Genomic DNA, 22,411 nt, shown 5'->3' with positions numbered 1-22,411 from the left:
GGATGATATGGAATAATAGATGCTTCAAAAAAAAATTTCCATATCAACTGCAAAGAAAGATTGGACAAAATGAGAAAAACAGCTAAAAACTAGAAATCAGAGCAAGGCTTTCGCAAGAGCTAATCTCACTTTGACAATCCAAAATGACCCTCAAAAATAACCTAATCATATGTTTTTGCCACTGCCTCTGTGAACAGAGGGAGATTTTTCTTCATTTTAAGTGTCCTGATTCCTTTATAATTTTACCTCTTCCTCTGTTCTGCTCAATGACATCAAATACTGGAAGAAGACATTGGACTGCAGCCTAATACGTTTTGGCTGAATCAAATCTCAGGAGTTTCAAGTTTCTTTTCCTACTCACAGACATAAAAAACCTTTCTTATTTAATGAAGTTTCATCAGAGGCCTCTTACACTTTGGGCAGCTGCTTGTTCACACAATTTGGTTTTGCAAAGGTTCACAGCCTCTCTGAGGTTAACTTCCCTTCACTGCCTTAAAAAGTAAAACCCAAATCTTCCAACTAATTTGATACAAGACAGAGCTCCTCAAATTGAAAATGAGCATTTTTGTCTACAGTCAGTTGATAAATTGGCAGTGAAATTACAGCCCTGCAATGGGTGGAAGATCTTTTCAAATCAGTTGTGTTGCACATTTCACATCTGGAATTCAAACCAGGCAAAGTGGCCATAGTGTTTTGATTCTGGAGTGTGGGAAGTCTAAGTGGATGACAACAGTGATCCACTCAAATCTAATAATTCTCTGACACTATGAGCTATGAATTTAACAACTGAAAAGCATTTTTGCCAAGAGCAATAAACAAACATAAGTAAGGGTAAATAGCTTCATACATACAGAGTTAATCTTTTTCTTTCGTTTTAACTTTTGTCTCCATACTTTGAAGTTGGATCCAGAATGGCTTATTGAAATGTCACTTAGTAGTTACACGAGAGTGAAATGACAGCTGGATCCCAATATCTCCATCTGGACATATTTCATGATGCCTGGGACCCTGATGTCTCATGCACTCAGAAAATCAAACCTAATGTTTTAAAACGGTGTTTCTCCCACGCAGCTTTACAAATCCCACATTTTACACATCCCACGAAGTTTTATTGCCTTTCTTTCATTTGCTCCTGAAGACACTAAGCACAAAAAGCCTTGAACAGTGGAAAGAATAGATGGTCAGCAGGGAAGAGAGGTCTCGGACTTTCCACTGCCACAGTCATGTCTCTGCTGTAAATCTCATCTGTGCAAGAAACAAGAATTGTCTCAGACTCCCACAAGACCAAGAACAATTTCAAAGTTTTTTGGAGAGTGCCAGGTATGTGTTTTCAGTCTGCTTTCCCCAAAAGGGATATGGGGTGATTGAAGCAATAAAAAGCAAGGTGAAGCTCATAAGAAGCATGCCTCTTCTCACGCTACTCTTTCCCATAGCAAATGAAGGAAAAAGTAGAATTCACAAGGCAGATATTACAGGACATACATGCCCTACACATAACTCAAGGGCATTCAGCTAGGATCCTAGAAATTCAGGTAGGATCCTAAAAATTCATGGCTGAAAAGAGACTGATAGGGCTTGCTCCATCCCCTTGGCTAAGTGGACAGAATACAGTTCATCTCCTTTGAGAGGTTTGTCCCATTTGTCCTAAAGTATTTTCAAGTCCAGAAATTTACAATCTTTTGATGTTATCCATCCCAGTACTCATCTGTGCTTCCAGTTTAAGAGTGGTACAATGTCCCAGGACAAGAAACATGGTGTATGCTGGAAGTAGTTGCAAGTTTCAGTAATGTGATGCTGTACCTCAGCAAATACAGTTTTCAGGAAGACTAACTCAATGTAATGAATTACTAGACCAACTCATGATGCTAAAAAAAAAAAAAAATAGGCAAGCTGTCATACACAAAAAGCCCCTCATATCCTTTCATGTTATTATTCACCATCTGTGCTCAGACCCTCAAAAATGCCTGTGCAACTCCAGCATCTATGCCCAACAGGAGATTGGTGAGACTCAAACTCCCGAATCTCTTGGATGATTCTGAAAATGCTCTTTTTTTATGAAAAAAATTCTTACTTTATGTGAAGTGAAATCACTATTTCCCCTTCTCCCATCATCTTCTCATTCCAGGAGCTGTCCTTGTAACAGCACTCAGTAAAAGATACTCCTCCACCAAAACAGTCTCTGTCTTCCATATGTCTCCCTCATGCATGGATAGATTAAAAAGCTGCTGCTCATTTCTTTCTGAGGGAGTTAAAATTCTCAGAGGCCCACTACACTGACGAAGTTTTACAAGGATTGAAGAAAAACACATTTAAAACATTTAAGCCTCTTCCTTCTTTTTAATCTAAAAATTGTTTGCAGTTATGAAACAGGGACTAGACACCTCATTCACACTGTTTCTGGCAACATTTTGATTCATTTTAGCCTATGGCAATGCCTACATATACCTCAAAATGCAGAAAAGCTGAGAAGAGATTCTTCCAAAGCACATTTGTAAATGGAGTAATCCATGCTTGACCTACATACAAACCATTTTGAGCTTCACCACCGAAATTCAAAGTGGCACCTGTCAGTTAACAACAAAATCTCCCTATTACTTGAGCAGGAGAAAGAAATTCAATTTGATTTGCAAGTTCACTAAGGATACATCTATATTGCAGGGCTTTAGAGGGAGAGGTGAGTGACATTTTCCTGATGTGTCTGAGTGTCCATGTCAACTGGCTGGCTTTTTTGCAGCCCAGGCTGAATCCTGGGAAAGGCTGACCCTGAGCTCCAAGAAAGTCAAGCAGTAGTCAAGTAGGGCAGCAAACTGAGCGGGGCAGGAAAGTCACATTCTGAGGTGTGGAAGAGATGGAGTAGCCACAATTCTGGGCTATGTCAAAGAGGAGGTCTCTTGGATGACACTCTCTCAAGCAGAAGGATCATCCAGAGCGGCCTCCCCAGCAGAGAGCCACAGCCTCAGCACTCTCATGCCTTGTCCCAGCCAGCAAAGAGCCCAGCATGGGACAGGCCATGCACACAGCAACCTTCCAGCTCTGGCGGCTCTTGTCCCCCATGCTGAGAAGCAGCAAATGCCTGGAGCAAGTTCTTGCTGTCACAGCATTACTGGTACTCAAGGCAACTTGTTTAAAACCATTAGAAGTGCCTTCCCTTGACCTGGTCACACTTCCCAGCTGTGGTGCTGGCAAAGAAACAGCATTTTTCAGCTCAGAAACAGAATGCAAGATTTAGCTAGCCATGTCTTATGGAGTACCCCAGTGGTATAGTGGCTGCACCTACTTCAATAACCAGGGAAACTGAGTTATAGAGACTAAACTCATTAAAAATCAAGTTGAGCCTTTCACTGCAGGTTTCAAGAGCTCTTGCTGTTCCACTACTTGGCATCATGGGAAGTGTAGTTGAACTCGTTTCTCTTAGGAGAAAACAAGGTTTGAACTACAGCTGCCTGGAGGTTCCACAGACATATTGCTAACTCAGAAAAAAATCAGTCTTCATGGTACTCACTTTTTTATCAAAAACTATTTTTCCCCAGAAAACTGGTACATTTATTTTTTAAAAGCTAATTTTTAAGCAGAAAAATTGACTGGCCATTTTTTCTAGTGCCTGAGTCTACTCTTGCTTTGGGAGACAGAACTTCAAATTACTGTGTGTTCCACAGTCCGCCAGTGGGAACAAAACCTTGCACATTCCCTCCTCCACAATACAGAGAATATGAGTCATTCCCCACTATAATGCTGGCAAACAGAAAACCAAAAAGCTATCACGAAAACTGAAACACTCTGAGGGCTTAAATCAAAAATATTAGTCAGACCAACGTTGGGGTGATGAGTTAAAATGGAATTCCTTATTATTTCAGCTTTCTTTCCATAAAATGAAGTAGAAAAAGAACAAAGTAGAGGAATTTCTTGTCACGTCGAGCCTGCAGGGCCAAAAAAGCTCCATGCTCCTCAGCAAATGAGACCAGAGGAGACCAGACCTCATTTTCTTTACAGGGAACTGGTTTACCTTGAGTGCCTCCACAGACAGCTGCCTTCCCTCAAACATACTCACGGAGTCCTCCAAAATAGTGTGGTCTTTAAAGCCTGCTGAGTGTCAGGTACCCCCACAGAAAACTACAGACTAGGCTGAGTCAGCATGGCAGAAATTGGTGTGTATGAACAAGAGCTCACTTATTTACCCTCCTGTTACAACAACAAATCACGACCCATTTTCATCAGACAGCTGTCCATGCTTTTGCGAATATTAAGACCTGACCATCGGCTCCTGCCTTTTAGGGGCAGACATGACTCTCAGTAGATTTGTTTCCCGTGTCTCCCTTAATGTCATTCATACAGCTAAATTGCCCTCCTTCATTCCTCCCACCTGAGACAGAAGCTATCAGCCTTCAGAGCTGAGATGGTCAAGGCAACAGCTACTGTCTTCCTTCCAGTAATTATCCAGGAAACGATACTTGGCTGACGCACTCTTCAAGTCAGTAGGTTGGTACAAAAACAATCCCACAAATGGTGACTGCAGTGAGATAACAAGAATGAAACACATAACAGCTCTGGTAATTAAGAGCTATGACTGCCTACACTTCTGATGATTTTCTATCACTGGGAGACCTGGAATCAAGACTGGACAGCTTTTCCAGTCAAGCTGTTGATGAAACAAGAGTCAATACATTGAAGCAGTCTGGCCTACCAAACACAAAATATCAGAACAGATAGTTACAGCAGGGGGCTTTTGACCTTCTGAATTAAGAAACAGTCAGACCAGAAGACTAAAAAGCATAAAACAATCTGGAAATAACCCCTTTAGAGCTCACATACTCTGACAACATTAGCTCCAAGTGTTTCCATCTGTTCAGTCTTCCAAGCTGAAGGCAATGTTACTCCCAGTGTGGACATCATTCGCCTGTGCCCGTGTTAATGGCCAGCGTCTCCAAGCTGACTCATCTAGCTCCACAAACCACAGGCCAGCCCTGCTGAAGCCAAAGCTTCCACTCGAGCACAGCTGTCTGATGTGATGCTCCCAGAAGAGGCTGATCACATCACACTGCTGTGTCTACCAGCAAATGCCAAACTGGTTTCCAGTAACTCCTTATACTCTGCTTGTATTTGAAACCTGAATGCTTCCATGTTCCCAGCACAAAGAGGAAAGTTTGGAATGAGATATGAATTCTGCCTGAGAAGCAAGCATCAGCTCTCTCGAGGGCTTTGTGGTTGTGCTTACCTAAAGGGAGATGGTCATTGCTGCCAGCTGTCAGTGAGCTTGCTGCCTCACTAATTTTTGTAGTTATTCCAGTGGCTTCCCGTACCAATTTCTCTGGAACAGTCTAAAGCTGACTTCAGATGAAATCCCAGAAAGGCCAGAGACCACCCCCTTTCAAAGAGGCATCCACCAATTGCAGGTATTAGTAGACTCACAGAATGGTTTGGGTCAGAAGGGAACTTAAAGACGATCTTGTTCCAAATCCCCTGCCACAGTCAGGGACACCTTCCACCAGAGCATGTTGCTCAGGTTTCTCACACACACCTGATGCCTACCACAATACTTGCAGTGTGGGATTTGCTTGGGCTGGCCAGAAAATTTTTCTCAGTGAATGGGGGACAAGAATGGTGGCCTGTTTTACCTGCAGCTTCCATGTTTTCCTTACTGTTTTGGTACGGCAGTTTCGTTCCTTGCCAAGAAGATCCCTGCCCAAGCACTCAGATCACACTGCCTTGGACCCCTCCAACACAAAATCCAAATTGTAATTACCAAGCAGGCAATGCACTTCAGAGAGACAGCAAACCCCACTCCTGCTGAGCCCAGCTGTGGATATGGTGTTGTTTGGGACTTTTTTCTACAGTCATACCCATAATAAACCAGGACATCTTCCTTTCTCACTTCAGAGCTGACTCCAGCAAGAATTACTGGGACATTTTTTGGCCTGGCACGAGCCAGGGTATGATCACACTGTGAGCACACCTGCTCATTGGTAACAAACAGCATCACATTGCTGAGCATGAAGCTGCCATAGTTTAGTACTTACACATCCTTTGGTGTGTTTTTCCTCCATGATGCTCCATCCCAGGGTGACTGTGAATGCAGATCCATTTCATTGTTGAAGGAAGCTTCCAATTCCTTTTCTTTATTAAGCTGTTTATTTAGTAGTCTCACACAAAGTTATCACAGGGAATTGTGTTTGCACAGGGAAAAAACAAACAAACAAAATATGAGTCAGTTTCCTTTATTGCTGAAATCAACCTTAGCACTAACGACAGGAAGCTTTCTCTTATTTCCAGCCCCAGTACAGTAGAAATAGGATGAACAACAGTTCCTAGGAAATCACTCAAGGTGGCTATTATTTTTATCTTTTAAAAGCCTAATTAACATAATTATTAATTAGGTAAATACAGCGAGTATGACTTCACAAAAACACTCAGGTTATCAGATTCTATTGGCTTACCACAACTGTATTTTCAGTGACCTCATTGTAATGTGAAATCATACCAGTATTTTACTTAACCTGAAAATAAAAACAAAGCTGGAAGTCAAAAAAAAAAAATAAATAAACCTGCTTTTATGGAGCACATTAACAGTTTTAAATATCAAAGCATTTTTTCTTTCAACTTATTTAAACCCATTCCAAGGATAATAAATTGACACATCAATTTTATTGTTATGGAGCCTACTTAGCAAAAAAATAGAGACACAGGATCACAGAAATGTTGGTGGGATGGGACCTCTGGAGGTCACCTAGTCCTACCTACCACTGGGCACATAAGCTGTGTCTTTCTTTGGCCCCAAAATGCCTGCTCTGACTCTGGTGCATGCCTACAAAACAGCAAGACAGGGCAAACTCAGTGTTATGTGCTCAGGAGGACGATCAGTGGGGAGGACAGAGCTTAATTCCAGGCAGTGGGATGTGCCTGTGACCTGCCCCCAGTGTATCAACCTCTTCTGTGCCAGACTGTCAAACCTCACTCACTGTCCTGACATGGTTTGTGAGAACTGATAGGAGCAATCCTTCTGCACATCAGCAGAGATTCCACAATGCCTGCTGCTAATCGCATTTTTTAGACACCAGGTCTCCCAAAAAATATACAGACATGCTTGAGATATTCTTGTTGATTTGATCCACACATGCCAGAGCAGCTGTGTGTGGGCACACCATGCCTCTCAGATCATTGCAAACTAATTAAGGGTTTTCTTCACCACATGGATAATTATTATTATTCAAAATGCATTGATTCATTAAAGAATTTGGCTTAGACACAATAACTCCCTTGCTCCTGGGTAAGGAGGCTATTGTGTAGCTCAGCCTTGGTTTCTGATCCTTTCCACTAGAGTTTCAGCGTCTGATTATCCTCAGGTTACATCCTTACAAATTCTTACTATTAGAGGAAGCTGTGCTAAAGAAGATGGACCAAAAGTGGGGTTTCCAGAAGGAACGGCAGCAACTATGTCTAATCTTTCAAAAGCTTTCTACATTCAAGGAAATCAGATTTGAACTTCCCTGGGAGTCAAGCTTCCAAAAACCAAGGCCCAAGTTAATAAGCAAGATTAATGCCATCTAGTACTGAAAATTCCAAGGGAACACCATGTGATCTTGTCTAACTCCCTGCATAATGCAAATGAGATAATTCCACCTAGTACTCAGAGTGGCATTAAAGCACATTGCCCAAAAGGCAGCTTGCCCTGATTTGACAACTTCAAAAGAGACCAAATCCATACAAGACTAAAAAATTCCCCTCTCTCATTTCAGAGAAAGATGGGAGATGTGGACCTAATTCTGCTTCATTCTATCCTTCAATTATTTGCTTGTCACTCATGACTGCAGCTCAGTTTAGCCAAGGGATTTGGCTAATTTCTTCCAGGAGGTGAAAGTCAAGGTCCACACATGGTTTATTTGCAAACACATGTAAAATCAACTCTCTCTAAGTAAGGGATGACTTGGGCAATCCTTTGTGCTTATCTCCTTTTGTCCATCTAAAAGAAGTTAATTTGGCTTCTTTCCCATTTTTACAAACATGTGAGAACTAGAAATTATACTAAAATGAAGAGCTAGACAAGACCTGTATGTTTCTACACCACCACCCACCTCTTGACCACTCTCCCACATGCATCTTGGACCACATTCCCATACCAGCCACATTTACACCTATTTTAACACAGAAGCATCAGAAGTTTTTCATCCAGACACCAGCCTCACCTTACAGGTATCTAACTAGGAGTCCCAACAACTGTCCACATCTTCAGTTCTGAAGAGCAGAGTCATTTATACCAATGAGCTCAAGAACACAACACTCACTTCCTTTACATTTTGCACATCCTAGCAAAATGCTTAATTCCTGAAGGCACACATCTTTCCTCAATTAAACATGAAAGCTGTTCAAACCCAAAGATGACCCTTAATTACGGCTTTGAATGCGCTTGTTAGAATTACCTCCTTGCTCATCTTCAGAAAGTATAATAAGAAGTAACATGATAATACACAGTGCTGTAGTTTTGGAGTAATTGCCTAGTATGCATGAACTCTGTGAGGCCTTTTCCAATTACATTTGTAGCTTGCTAATGTTTGGGGATTTTCCAGGATAAATTACGTTAATTGTGTTCCTTGGATCTCTTTCCCACAAAAAGCCCAATAAACAGCAAGAAGAGGGAGGGAGAGAATTAAGTGGCAGAGTTAATTAGATTAGGCTTGTGCTGTAGTGAAGCAGGAAGATTCCACTAAATCCTATAATAGGCCCTAATGAGGATTTTATCATGCTTGTTAAACGGGTCATTTAGTTGTGTGACGGGGCCACTGAGTGTAATGTAAAAACTGGTTAATAAAAAAAAGTCTTTTAATTGCACACACAGGCAAAACAGTGTCAAAAGAATCCAGCCAAATGGAATAGCCTCCAACCAAATACAGGAAAAGCTCTGCAGTTCTTGAAGTGGGGAACATGTACTGTGATTAGGCCACTTAATTTTCCTTGACTGGCATAAAAATTAATGCTTCATGAGTGATTTACACTGGGGAACTTTACTAATCCAGATTTATCAAAATAGAAATTACATTTTTCTTCTTTATTTTGTTGTCTTGTTTCATTTTTTTTACAGAACGTACAAAAATGAATGTAGATCTGATTGCTGTTGAACCATCTTTACCTGTCCCTTTTGTGTTTGTAGAAATATCCAAAACAGAGTCACTGACTATTCTGACTAAGCTCCCACCAGGCATGGGATGAGACAGTCTTTGCATTTTGTTTTCAGGCAGCAGACATCACACAGAAAAATGGTAGTCCAGAAAAATGCACTCCAGAGAGAACTTTTCCTTATCACTTTTATTTTTCATTCTAAGAAAAAGGTCCTGGATGTTCTGCTCAGTACTGGGTACAAGAACCCCTGTGTGCCCTGAATTGCCAAGGGGTGTGAACATCCAATACTCTGGATTGGTTTTCTGTTCGTCCACCCCCGAGACCAACTCCAAAAGACTAATCTTAACCATGCAGACACACTTTGAGGATATAACAAGAAGCAAATCTAGATCATCAGCAAAAAGGATGAAGGATACCAAGAATATCATTTGATCCACCTGCTTGTAAAGGTTCACCAGTTCAAAATGAGACATATAATAGGAGTTCTCTGAGCTTGAAGGTCTCCTGTCTGCTGGAAGCCTGTAAATGGTAGTTCACTACGAGCTGCTTTCTTGGGTGGTGTGTGGCCTGGGTGTCTTCAGCGGCAGATTATGTCTCTTCCCCAGCTGTTATTTCAGCCCGAAGCTCACATAAACAATAAGGGAAGATGTGTCCTTTGTCTTGCTCTAGCCTTGGATCACTCTTCCAATGCTCCCAGAGATGTTCTCATGTGTTCATGACTTCCTTCAGCATTCAGCTCAAGCAGCATGACAACCCTCCAGCTCACTGCCAGCCTGTCAGGGCTGCATCTCTGACACTTCCTTTCTTGTACTTGAAAACATCCATTTGTTTTCCCAAGGCCCCCACTGCAGAAAGGGTTTGATTTATATCAATCTCCATGGCGTGTGGCAGGGACCAGCTGGTGACTGAGCAGAAGACCATTGTGACTCCCACCCGTCCAGCAAATGACAGCCATTACCCCAAGCACCCCATGGTGACACAGCAGCTGCTGCACCTCCAGCGCAGCTTGGTGGCACCCCCAGAGGCACCGATACGGAACAGCAGGTCATCCATAAATGCCTCTTCCAGCACCCGGTGCTCTGGTGCCTCAACAACCAAACATCTGCTGGGGAAAATGAAAACAGGAAGTTCAACTCTTCCCTGCTTATTCATTCTACACTGGTGATTTTTCAACTTCTTTCGGTTTGCAGGGGTCTAAGCACATTCCAATGGCAGCATATGAACCCCTGCAGTGACTCAAGCCTAGTGCTAATCAACTTTGTTTTCTTAGTTCCCATTCCAGGAATGGAATATGCTATATTCTATATAGTTCTATATGCTCTAAGAGACCCAGAGTTAGCTACAGGTAGAATATCACTGTCCTGATCACTTTCTAATAACAACATAACAAGTGAAATAAAAGTAAAAATATCTGTCCAATGAGACGTGACAACACTAGCCCACATACTATTGGCATTGTAACCGTATGTGTGTCTGAGCTTGTTTAAAATCTAAGATTTAACTGTGACAAATACAGTCTAGCAGCTACTAGAATTTGCTCAATTTATGATAGCTGCTTTATCTTCCTTCCTTAAGTCCTTCTTACAACAATCCTGTGCCATTGCAGTGCCCCAAAACTATGTAAACATTAAGTAGCTTTCATTGCTTTGCAAGATTTATATCTTCATTGTATTAAGTTCACCTGTATCATTCTATTATCCTTTTTGTATGCTTAGTCGGTAATCACTGAATTCCCTTCTCTGTGTTTCTCCAGCACTTGACACAAAGGAGCCTGATCTATACCTGGATTTCCTCCACACTACAAACATGCAAATGTTAAAATGATGTTATCTTTTATAAGTAGTTGCATTGTAGCATGGTTCCTGGGCCACACTGGGGCAAGGAAGCTCTTACGGATAAGGTGACTCCTGCATAAATAAACTAGCACTGCAGTCTGACTTCCTTGCTTCTTTGTGAGTTTTCAGAGCTATGTTCAGCCAGATTACTATGGGTCAATTCTCCTGCCCATCAAGATACCTGAACAACCACGTCAGTCAATGTGTAAAAGTGATCCCTGTTGCTCATAGCCAGGGTCCGAAGTGCAACCCATCAGTGATGCCACAAAAGGCTCCAGCTCCTTCCTGCTCACAGTCTATTTCCTCAAAGTCACATTATCAGCAAGCATAGGGGTGCTGAAGAGCTGAGTGAGATAGCAGGTTAAAATCACACTGGTGGTCAAAGCCACAGCAATGCTAGCCAGACAAGTAGGCCAATGTTCTCTGAAAGGAGACTTGAGAGACCCTTACCTTCACCAGGGACTGCTGAAATGGTTAAAGCCAAGCACAGGCTCTGTTGCCATATCAGTAACCGTGTTACATCTGTCATAGTACAACATACAACTGCTTCTAGTGGCTGGATAGCATTTTGCCCATAATGTTTCATTGCACAACTCAGTCTGCTACTCCTGGCTTGCAGAATTAAGTTCACTTTACTGAATCATTTTGCCAGGGAAAGGCTTCTGGCTTTCTTCATCTAGTCATCAAAATTAGCTGTCTGTGGGTGCACACACATATCTGTGAGAACAGCCCTCAGATATATAGCTGTGACTAATAACACAGAAGATACCAGTAAACACAGCAAATGTGACCTAAGAAGAATATTCAAACAGTGGATGTCCAACTACTTAGAGGACAGAGGAGATCTCATAATGGTGTTCAAATAAGTTAACAGTTGTCACCCAGGGAGAGAAAGCCTCTTGCTTTGACTTTAGAACTAGCTCTGCTTTGAAAAGGAGACGGTTCACCCAACAGCTGCCCAACTCTGTGCTGTTAAGTCCCCTTGAACCCATTAGAGACAGAGCAAAACAGTGGGTGTAAACCGCAGCAATGGAGATTTAAATTAGATGTCAGGAGAATTAGGAACTAGGTAGCTCAGGAAAGTGCGATGACTCTTGCAGAAGTGTTTTATGAACCATGTAGAAAAACATCATCGTGGAACAGCTTCAGGGGTGTAGGGATAGAATTAGATCATCTATTGAGTCTCTGTTATACATTTGATATCCGTGATTTGACACGTTTCCTAACAAAAGCTGGACAAGTAGGATGTACATGAAAGGAATGTATAGCTTCACAGCAGAGGAGACTTCCCTTCCAATCAATGAGGATCCCAGAGGGCAAAGTGCTGAAATAAACTCAAGGCATTTTAATTGGCAACTTTCTTTGTTTAAACAATAAAGAAGTAATATGGGTCACTTCTGTTGTGGAGCAGCACAGACAAGACTTGTATAACAACGAGATGGAAAATTCTGACTTCATGTTCTCTTCTATTATACTGGTGACCTGGACTTCTCCCTTTTCTTCCCTTTTTTTTCTCTCTCCTGCTTTTTTCCTCCTAATGCCAAGCCCTGAAAACATCCCAACTTGCCAAACTCTCTTCCTACAGACAGCTGAAGCTGCTAATTGTAATCCCATCAGTAAAACACAGACCTGCCCCTCATCTCTCCTGTACCATCCCTGTCTTTCCCTTGCAGTTAATGAAGTGTCTCACACTGCGGAGGGAGCAGTTTGTAGACCCAGCTTTCACCAAGATACTTACAATGCTATGCTCACAGCAAGGAATTAGAGCCAAAGCTCTCTAAAAATCAAAGGAAGAAAGAACTATCCACTGTTTTGTAACCTGGGCAGGCAGTGCAAATACAAAGTGACTGGGGATGGCTGTGTTGCATGGATTGCTTTGGAAGCTGCTGTGTCTCCCCCGAGACAGACTGTTTGCTTAGTCCCTGATGCAGCACAGCAAGTCCATGCTCCAAGATTCATTTCTTTGCTTTTTGTCAAAAGGTCAAGAATACTCTGTGGATACACCATGGCTTTTTCTTGAGAAGCGTAAGAAATCTTCTTCCTGGGGAAGAGCAAAACCCTTTGGCACGGGAGTATTGTTGCATGGGGAGTTGACCTGCCTTTCAGCTCTGTTGCTGAGGCTGGTAACAGAAGCTACACTTGTGGCACCCAGCAAACTGAGTGAGCTCCCTGACATGTCACAACAGCCTGATGCCAGTCATTGTTTCTCCAGAGCTCGAGTTCCTATGATTTGGGGCTGCAAAAGTTATTTCTTCTCCAGGGTGTTGGGTTGGTTTGGATCCTTTCCAATAACAAGTTATACTGAACTAACCTTAAAATTGTGGCCTGAATCAAACTGACTTGGGGCACTGTCTAAAATTCCCCCCAAAAATGGTTGTCAACATGTAAAGGGAAAAATTGTTATCTTGACAATCCAGCTGTGATGGAGGATGTGTCCATGGATGTCTCACAGCAGCATTAGTTTTAGCTACAAGGAACCAGAATTGCCTCCTTTTGACTCTTTTGCCCACTCAGTGTCACACGGAAAGTCACCTAGGAGAGGAAGAGGAGGGATAACTTCTAGCAATGAGTAAACTTCAGATATGCCATGACAGCTCCCTATTTTTATGCACGGTACTGGCTCCCAGGATCCTTGCCTGTCTCTGCTGATCCTGTCTGCCCCTGCAGCTTCTACACAAGTTCAGATTTTGTACAACATTTGGGCCCAGGGCACTGCATGCCCTCAATCAGAATATTTATTTAAATACATAACTGATGAAACTAAAAGAAACCTAATACTGAGGCCCCAGGTGCTCTGGAGATTAATACAGGGCTATATTTATGTTAGCACCTGATTTCTCCAGAGATGGAAAGCTGGATCTCACCCCTATCACAGCTGCCTCTGCTTTCTGTAAGGAGGATTGAAAGGGCCAGCCCTCAAACAGGATTTCTAGGTCCAAACTTGCAAACAAAGCAAAACCAACAAACATACAGTGTTTTGAAAAAAATAAATAAATAAAATAGAGGAATATTTTATTGTCATTTGCTTCCTATCAGGAAGGGTTCATTTCTAAGTCTTATCTCCAGCTGTGAAAGCTGAAAAAGTGAAAAATTGAAAAGCTGAAAGCTGAAAAACTGTGAAAGCAGTAGTCCCAAGTTTCACAGTTTAGCTATTTCCTAAGCACCTGTGAAAGGAAGCAAAGTAAAAGGTCATGTGTGCTCTACAGTAACTACACATGCAGAATTTCAAAGCATCTCTTCAGTTTCCATGGGAAATGCTTAGAAGTCAACAAATTTCAACTGTTTGGAAATGCTTTTGCTTTACAAGGCTGTGAGAACATAATCCATCCTTGTGTCCTGACATCCATCTATGTGCCTGTTTCTGGCAAACTCTTTTCAGGTTGAAAGCTTTAAAATCTAACTGGTTGAATGTAACTGAACTTTGTGCTGAAAGTGGTGCCAGCCATGGAAAGAAAGAGACAGAATCCTTAGATGCAGCCAGGTTGGTGAGGGAAGTATGAATCTTTGCCATGCTTGTGATCACCAGGTGCTAAATGCAGTATAAGGAAAAGTGCTCCCAGCCCAAAAAGAGCTTTTAATTCTCTCACACTTATTTCTGTTGGTGTGAATGAGATGTATATCTCACCTGCCTTAGGCAGACCCTCAGTGCTAAACGTGGGTAACTATTTCCCCACAAACATTTCTGCCATCTTATCTCAGCCAGGGCTCATCTGCTGTCCCAGGTTCAGGGCTGTCCATGTCGCTCAGCTGCCTCTGCTGCTTCACACAGCTCTATTCTCCAGAGGTGAACGACTGTTAATATATCCCATTGCTGCTAAAAATACTAATAAGAACACACACACACATACAGAGAAATCAAGGAATTCATCAAATTAATGGACAGCCCCTGCAGCACTGTAAATTCAAGTATATGAATTTCAACATCTTCAGGGGTTTTAATGCCATTTTTCCCTTCTGGTATCTAAGTGTTATAAAACTTTGGGCAAGTCAGTGAACCAGGGAATAAAACTGAAGTGAAATAAAAGCAAAATAACTCAGGGGTTTAATTGTCCAGGCTGGGCAAAGTGAAAAAAAGTAAATAAGCACTTTGTTATACTTGATGGAAAACAAATTGGAGTGAGTCCAATGCTGCAAACTTTCTTCAGGCAAAATTCTCATCAGTTTCACTGGCAGGGGCAGCTATGAGTTCCCAGAGTGGGACTCAGTGGCTGGAAATCATCAAGAGCTTCCAGAGCCACAGGGCATTTCTGAACATCAAACTGGAAACAGCCAGAAGGTGGGTGATTTTCAGAGCATTTCACCTGTGTAAATCTGGGGGTTTTAAAATATCTCCACCAGGGCAGTAAAAAGTATGATGTTGAAGTTGTGCTCCCTCAAATAACATATGGGGTGGTGTGTGATGTGAAGAATACTGAATTTAGCACCCTACAGTGGGTTGGATTATTTTCATAAAGTACTTCCTTCATGAAAGAAAAGAGTCTGCTTTTTTTCTCTTAATTACAGGTGATATTTTTCACAGGAAAACTTTGTTTCAACTTGATGATCTATTTTTTTTAGTCAAGAAGAGTCAAATAAGAGGATTTTAGCTTTGCACTGACATTTCAAAAATGCCAAGAACATCAGCATTTGTTTAGATCAAAGATGTCACTATTCATCAATCTGATAGTTCAGAATTGGGATTTTCCAGAGCAAAAGCATTCAACAAAAATTTGATTTTCATTCACAGCGAAAAAACACCTTTTCACAAACTTCTCCCAATCTCCAGATGAAATGACTGTATCCACTACTGGCTGTGTCTCTGTAGTCCCCAGAATGGCCTGGGAGGGGGGCATGCTCCTGCCACAGCCCCACTCCTGGGCACTTGCACAGTGCAGCAGCACCCGATCCACCACATCTGGGAACAGCACAACACCCTCTCAATGGCTCACCTCTCATCTGAGCTGAAGAGCTCCAGATCTACTGAGATCAAGAAGAGACCCACTTTGAGGAGCCAGGGAAGATGTGCAACATCCCTTGCATTTTATTACTGTAGACAGAACAGACAGCACAGCCCTAGCCATGAGGATGCACAGGTATCTCCAGCCTTGACTGCTCCCTGATGCCACCATGTTGCCACCTCTGATTGCCTGTCCATTCAAGTGGGCACTGCTGCCTGCTACCCATCCACACAAAGGGAGAGAGTCAGGAGAAGGGTCCCTCCCTCTCTGGCAGTGCTCATCCACCTCTCCAACGTGTGGGTGTGACAGCAGAGCAGAACACTACACAACAGTCCATACCGCTCTGTGGTCAAGGAGGGGGTGCCTGGCATAAAGTTGTCTAAAACCACTGGGAAACTGAAGGAAGAACAAGGAAGCACTTCCCAGTGTTAAACTGGGCAGGCAGAGGACCTGGAAATTCATCTGGTTTTCCCACCCAACAAGGGTTTCTCTCCCTTCTCCAGGTGGCAGCACTAAAGATGAGGTCCATGATTTCCCCCAGGCCCCTTCACGTCGCGAGGCTGAAAGCTCCTCCGGAATTGGCAGCACTGCTAAAATCTAATCAGGTGCTTCTGTGCAACAGACCCAGAAGCAATTGCAATCAAGCCAATTGCTGCATCTGATTACACATGAAAACCCTCGTGCTACTAAGTGTTTTGCAGTGCTTAATAAAATGTGCTGGTCTTGCCTCAAATTGCATCAGGCAGGGCTGGTTTGGGGTTTTTTTAATATTGAGAATTACATGAAAGGAGAGGAAGAGGAAGAATAGGATGGAATTTGAAAAAGCAACCAGTGAAAGCAAGGTAAACTAGGCCAAAAATGCACTCATTCCCTCATATGCCTTCATCATAGTGAAATGAGATCTTCAGGATGAACCGCATAGAAATCCCAGTAATCTCTGGAGAGAATATGGCCAGGTGCCCATAGCTCCTTTGCTGGGCTCATAACAGATAGTCACACTGGTTAATCAAAGGCAGTGATCTAATTCCCCAGAGAACAATAGATTTTGGGTTTAACACAGAATGGGTTTGGGGGCACACACACACACACAAACACCCCTAAACACAGGCACTGCACAAGCCAAAACAAACAAAACACAAAGTATTTATATTCCTTCTGGCTGAGTTTCCAGTTTTCCCAATTTTCTAGCAATCTGCACAAAGACAGAATGAAAAATCTTAACTCTGAATTTTCTAACCATCTTTCTAACCATTTTCTTACTCTGAATTTGCTAACCCATCACTCAAAAGTCATGGATTTTGCAACTGGTACATCAGCACAGCCCATACTTTATTTCCTAAAGTTACTCTTGATTTAAAGTGGGCCAACTAGAGAACAGAAAGTGCTTGCCTGTGATAACACTGGAGAAATCTTGCCTGCACTATGCTTAGTCTAAGCAGAAACTCACCATTTCACAGACCCTGCAAGTCACACATCTCCTCCTCCAGCCAGTCCCACCATGTCCCCATCTCCCACACATGCAGTGCAGCACCACCATCATCCCAGTCAGTATTTCTCAGACCTATTGTGACCATCAAAGTGCCATCCCTTGGCTCTCTGGGCACCCATTTCCACATCTGTGCAGCTCAGACTTTCTGCGTGGCCCAAGCACCTCCAGAAGTACATGGTTTCTCCTGAGCTCAAAGGAATGTGTCTGCCAGACACACAGAGCCTCAGCCATTTCCAGAAAGCCCCAGAGTGAGGGAAGCCCCAAAGAGCCTGTTTGAGCATATGAGAGAAACAAAGAGTGATGGAGAAGAGGGATTAATGAGCACAATGACAACCACATGCATTTTCTTTTATAACATAAATTGTCCCACTGTCAAATAACATCTAGTCATGGCAGAGGAATTTATATTGCTGCAATAATGAGTGAAAGCTTGAAGCTGCCACAAATCCTAGAGTGAGAGGCCACTCATCCCTGCTGCAGTAATTTTCAGCTGTGAAATCCAAAATTCTATAAAGAAGAGATACTCCCCCCCACCGCTTTGACAAAGGCAAAAAGGAAACAAGGAATTGGAGCAGGAGAAGAAAGCACCAGGTCAACAGCGATTCCCACACACACCCAAACTCTGCCAATTAGGGCAGAGACTTGGCTCTGCTTCCTGGATTTCAGCAAGGGGGCCATTGGAGCTGATGAATTAATAACCTCTGAAAGTCGAACCTGTTTCTTGTGATTGCTGGTCAGGGTTTGGCAGAAGTGTTGCAGAAATCTGTCTTGAAAGGGAACTGCAGCTGCAAGCTGGGACTTACAGACACCAGTGTACATCTTCTTCCCTTGAGGAAAGACTGAGCTCAGCAGCCAAATTCCAGGGCAGAAAGTTGTATCCTAGCACAATTAGAGAAATTGAAGTCATAAAATGTTTCATGATACAATAAAGAATACTGACAACAGGGAATCATTAAAAGCATTATAATTTTAACATAAGGCCAAGACAACCAATAGTTAGAAGCACTACCTTCCTCCTAAAATGACTTCCTTAGTGTGAGGAAATTTGAATGCTCTTGCTCTTCCATGCAGTTCCATAGGTCCACCATATCCAACTCATCCCTTTGGGCTCCTTGTAAAGGCCCCTGCGCCCTCCTTCAAAGTTCACCAAGCTAATGAAGGGCACTTTAGTGGTTTTGGAGTTGCTGGTGGAGTCTGTTCTGAACCCCAAAGCAAGACACCAGGAGGGTTAATGCATCCTGAGTGCTGGAAAAAGCACTGCTTAAAACATTCAGCAGATGGATGAGGCTGTGCTCAGAGACTCACATCAGGAATTAAGCCTGCAGTGCTCATTAATAATAATGGGAACTAAATGCTGTATTGCATGTGTTGTGATGGGAACAGACTCCTTCTGGTACAGCATGGGGCTGTCCTAAACAGATGATTTAATTAGTATGTTACAAGTATTGATTCTGGGAATAAATATGAATCCAACAAATATTGCTAATGAGCTTCTCAGCCCAGCAGTATGTCCTCCACACAAACCAGAAGCAGTTGCTAATTTAATAAATGCTATACCCCAATACTGACAGGAAATGTTAAAACCACTGTTAATGGCAAGACCAAAAATAATCTCTGCCTTCCTCAAATCTCTGTTTAAAGTTAACATGTACAACTGGCCTTTCCATATTCTCATTTTACTATATAGGTTTCTCTTTTAAAAGATGCTATTTTTTTAGCATGCAGTATGTCCATCTGAGGACTGGGAACAGGCTTTCTGAGAGGGGTCCAGGAGGTAGATCTCTGCTAATCCTAGGACTAAAACTAAATATCTACCCAATATTCTTTTTGCTCTGGTCTTTTCCCTGAATAGAGGTGCTGTGAGCCTTCACAGTCACTGCTGCCAGATATGAGGACCAGTTCAGACCCTGCATTAAAATAATGTGTTCAGAGAAGTCCTTCTGCACCTCCTCCAGTTCATGCTTGCAACTTCCTTTCTTTCTGTGCTTCTTCTCATTCTGCTTCTCATTTAAATTGTTTGGGGGGCTAAACTCTTCTGGCTGCTCACTTCTGCTGGTGCAGCAATAGAGGGATCAGCAGGATTTTATCCATCTTTCTCCAAAATCTGGTAATGAATCTAAGTGCCCAATAGGGCTCCCAGTTGGTCCACAGCATGTGAGCAGTAGCAGGTCCAACTGCAAGTCATCCCCTGCTATCCATCCACAAGCCAGACCTGTCCCAGGTAACCCTACATCTCTTGATTCAGATTTCTTCCTTCTGCTGACTCATTGCACCAGCAGATTTTTGCATCCATCATGCCTCAGCTGTTTGAGTAGCTCCAAATTGGGAAGAAGGAAAGGCTTCTTGCTGCAGCAATGAAGTAACCCTGTGCAGTAAATAGAAGAGGCTTTGCAAGCATTCTGTCCAATGAATTTGACCTTCACTTAATAGTTACTTGTAAGTATATATATGAAAATAAACTTTCACCTGAATTATCTGCATTTTTGAAAAAGAGAGATTCCCAAGCTTGTATATATGGTCATTAACTGATGCCTTCCCATCTGCTCTTTGCAGGAAATATGCAGGTTTGTTGATAGTATTAGCTGTGGTCAAGGGACAAATCTCTGAGTGTTGGGCATTAGTTCAGCTTTTCTCTGTTCTGGCAAGTTTGACTTATCATTAAACATCCCAGAAATGCCAGCTCTAAAAATCATTTCTACTTTGATGTTCTTTTCCACCCTGAGAAATTGCTGTTCTCTTTTGGGGATTTGATTTTTATTAGAAACTTTTTTAAAGGCCAAAAAGCTAGAAATGCATCAACAAAATCAAATGACTCCATCTCCAACTGAAGAAGAGAGCCAAAACCCTTCTACATTTCAGCCATTTTTTTGATGCACATTTTCCAACCCATATCATTCTCTCCCTTCTTTATTACACAAATGTATGAAAGGAAAATAGATTTTTTTCTAGTCAAAGTTATTATCCATTATGTTATATGAGAACTTAAGAACTGTCAGTCTGGTTTTTAAAAAGTGTCCAGTATCCTTCCACAGCACAGGAGGTCAAGCGAGCTTACACAAAACTTTCCCCCAGATACTCCTTTCCTCCATGAGTCATTAGCAGTCATTAGCATTTTCTTTGCGTTCATTAACATTTCCACATTATAACTAATTACATGTAGTTCATGAAGCTCAAATTCAGTGTTAGTTTATGATAACTAGTTGGTGCTAATCTAAACTGGTGTTGAAAGAACCAAGTGCTCTCTTCCCTGTTCCCATTTAACTAAATGTCAATCCATATACACTTATACAGAGATCCTGAGCAGATAACATTTCTCACCATTTCCAATCTCCCCAGAGAAGTGTTTTCACTGCAAATGGTCCCAGCCTTGTGTAACACTGAGTTGTTCTTGTCCAGTCATGTCTCCAGAGTGAGCTGCTCAGTTATCAGCTGTGTGCATCTGTAGGCCAGAACCACTCTCATGAATAAATAAGAAGGCATGATCAGTTATCAGGAGCATCAACATGCTGGAGAAGAAAGCTCACCAGGGGAGGAAAAAGAAGCTTTTATTACTTTTAGATGCCCTTTTGATCTTATTACAATGGTAACTGTGGGACTAGAATGTGAAGGGAGGTAAAGGAGGGCTAGCAATGGTGGATTTTACTAAAAAAAAAAAACCAAAACAAAACAACAAAACCAAACCAAACAAACAACAACAAAAACAAAAAGTATATATCTATATAAATTGTCAGGTTCCTGTTCCCCTGTATGGCCTTTAAGCCCTGCTCACACAGTGCAGGGGCAGTGTAGCAGCACCAGTTCCAGGAGGGGCTGTTAGCACAGAAACATCCACCCAGCTTTGTTTGTTGAGGACTTGGAGCACCACCAAGCCTGGGTTTGGGTCCCAGGACTGCAGCCAATTTGCCTCCTTATAGCCAGTCCATTACACGGGTGCTTCTGTCCTTCCTGCCTAAACAGTGACTGATTCCACTGGACTCAGCTGACTCCAGAGAGAGAACCTGCTAAATAAGAAGCAGAAAAGGATGCAGAGCCTGGCCTTGCATGTATTTGTTTTTGCTACCCATAGGCTGGAACAAGCCTTTAAATTTTCCTTTTGATTCAGGTATTCCAATGCAAGGACTTCAGGCTCGATTTTTCTCTGCAAGCCTTTCCTATAGACCTAAATAAAGAATTGAACTATACAACAATTATGGCATGGAGACTCTGCAGAGACCAATCTTGGATCATTGCTAAGAGTACTTAATGATCCTTGAATTCATGAGGAGGAGAGAGGACCTCACTTCTCCCAAGAGTCCATTTTTGCCATGTAGGATCAGGTCCAGAGAAAAAGATGGCAATTTTCTTTCAGGGATGTCTCTGCAGGTTTGATTCTGCAGAGAAAACACTGAGATGAAAGGTAATTATATTAGCTGTTTGGTTGGCTTTGTCTTTGGCTGGATTTTCTGATGTCTAATGGATTGTGAGCTCTGAAGCTTTTTCCCAAGTCTGGACAGTAATAGCAGTGTACTCTTATGTGGACTCTACTGTCTAGAAAAAGCTGTGATCATGCACTGACAACACGGAAAAGTTCTCCTTAACCTCTTTCAAGTCTCTTTTTGCAAAATATGTAGAAACTGGCTATATTTGAGATTTTACCCTGTGCCAAATTTGGTGACAATTCAACCCTCTAAAAAAATGCATGCAGGTAGAAGATGAACACATATGCCTAAGTAATCACAGGAAGCATGGTCGTGTAAGCCAAGGACAGCAAGATAGTGGATTAGCTGATCCAAGATTTTCCTTCAATGCTGATCAATGCCAGCTATTTTAGGAAACATGTTAGAACATGGCAAGCATTCAATGATACGTCAAGTATTTTTCCAGCCTCCAGGAAATCCTGTTAAAGGTCTTCCCAAACCAAAGGTGAAAATCCATCAAAGGATTTTTTTTTTCCAATGAATTTGTCCACTTATGTTTTACATGCATGTGAACTTCTAACATCTACAGTAACTGCAGCAAGGAACTCCACAGCCTAAGGATACGTTTTGTGAAGATGGCTTCCT

At 42.2% G+C, this 22,411-nt stretch overlaps 1 long non-coding RNA gene across 1 annotated transcript in view; it reads right to left on the bottom strand.

Annotated features, from left to right (window-relative positions):
• LOC125328257 overlaps positions 1–18,238 on the bottom strand; it is a 39,847-nt gene extending 21,609 nt beyond the window's left edge. The window contains exons 1-2 of the long non-coding RNA XR_007204627.1: positions 18,084–18,238; positions 6,015–10,210 (exon numbers count right to left, since the gene is read on the bottom strand). This is a non-coding gene — a long non-coding RNA (uncharacterized LOC125328257). The remainder of the gene's footprint in view (positions 1–6,014; positions 10,211–18,083) is intronic.
• Positions 18,239–22,411: the final 4,173 nt, after the last annotated feature.

Source organism: Corvus hawaiiensis, chromosome 7 (genome assembly GCF_020740725.1).
Source record: "Corvus hawaiiensis isolate bCorHaw1 chromosome 7, bCorHaw1.pri.cur, whole genome shotgun sequence".
In the NCBI taxonomy this organism is placed as follows: Eukaryota; Metazoa; Chordata; class Aves; order Passeriformes; family Corvidae; genus Corvus; species Corvus hawaiiensis.
The sequence above is the reverse complement of the archived record's forward strand: the minus strand, read 5'-3'. Positions and strand labels throughout refer to the sequence as shown.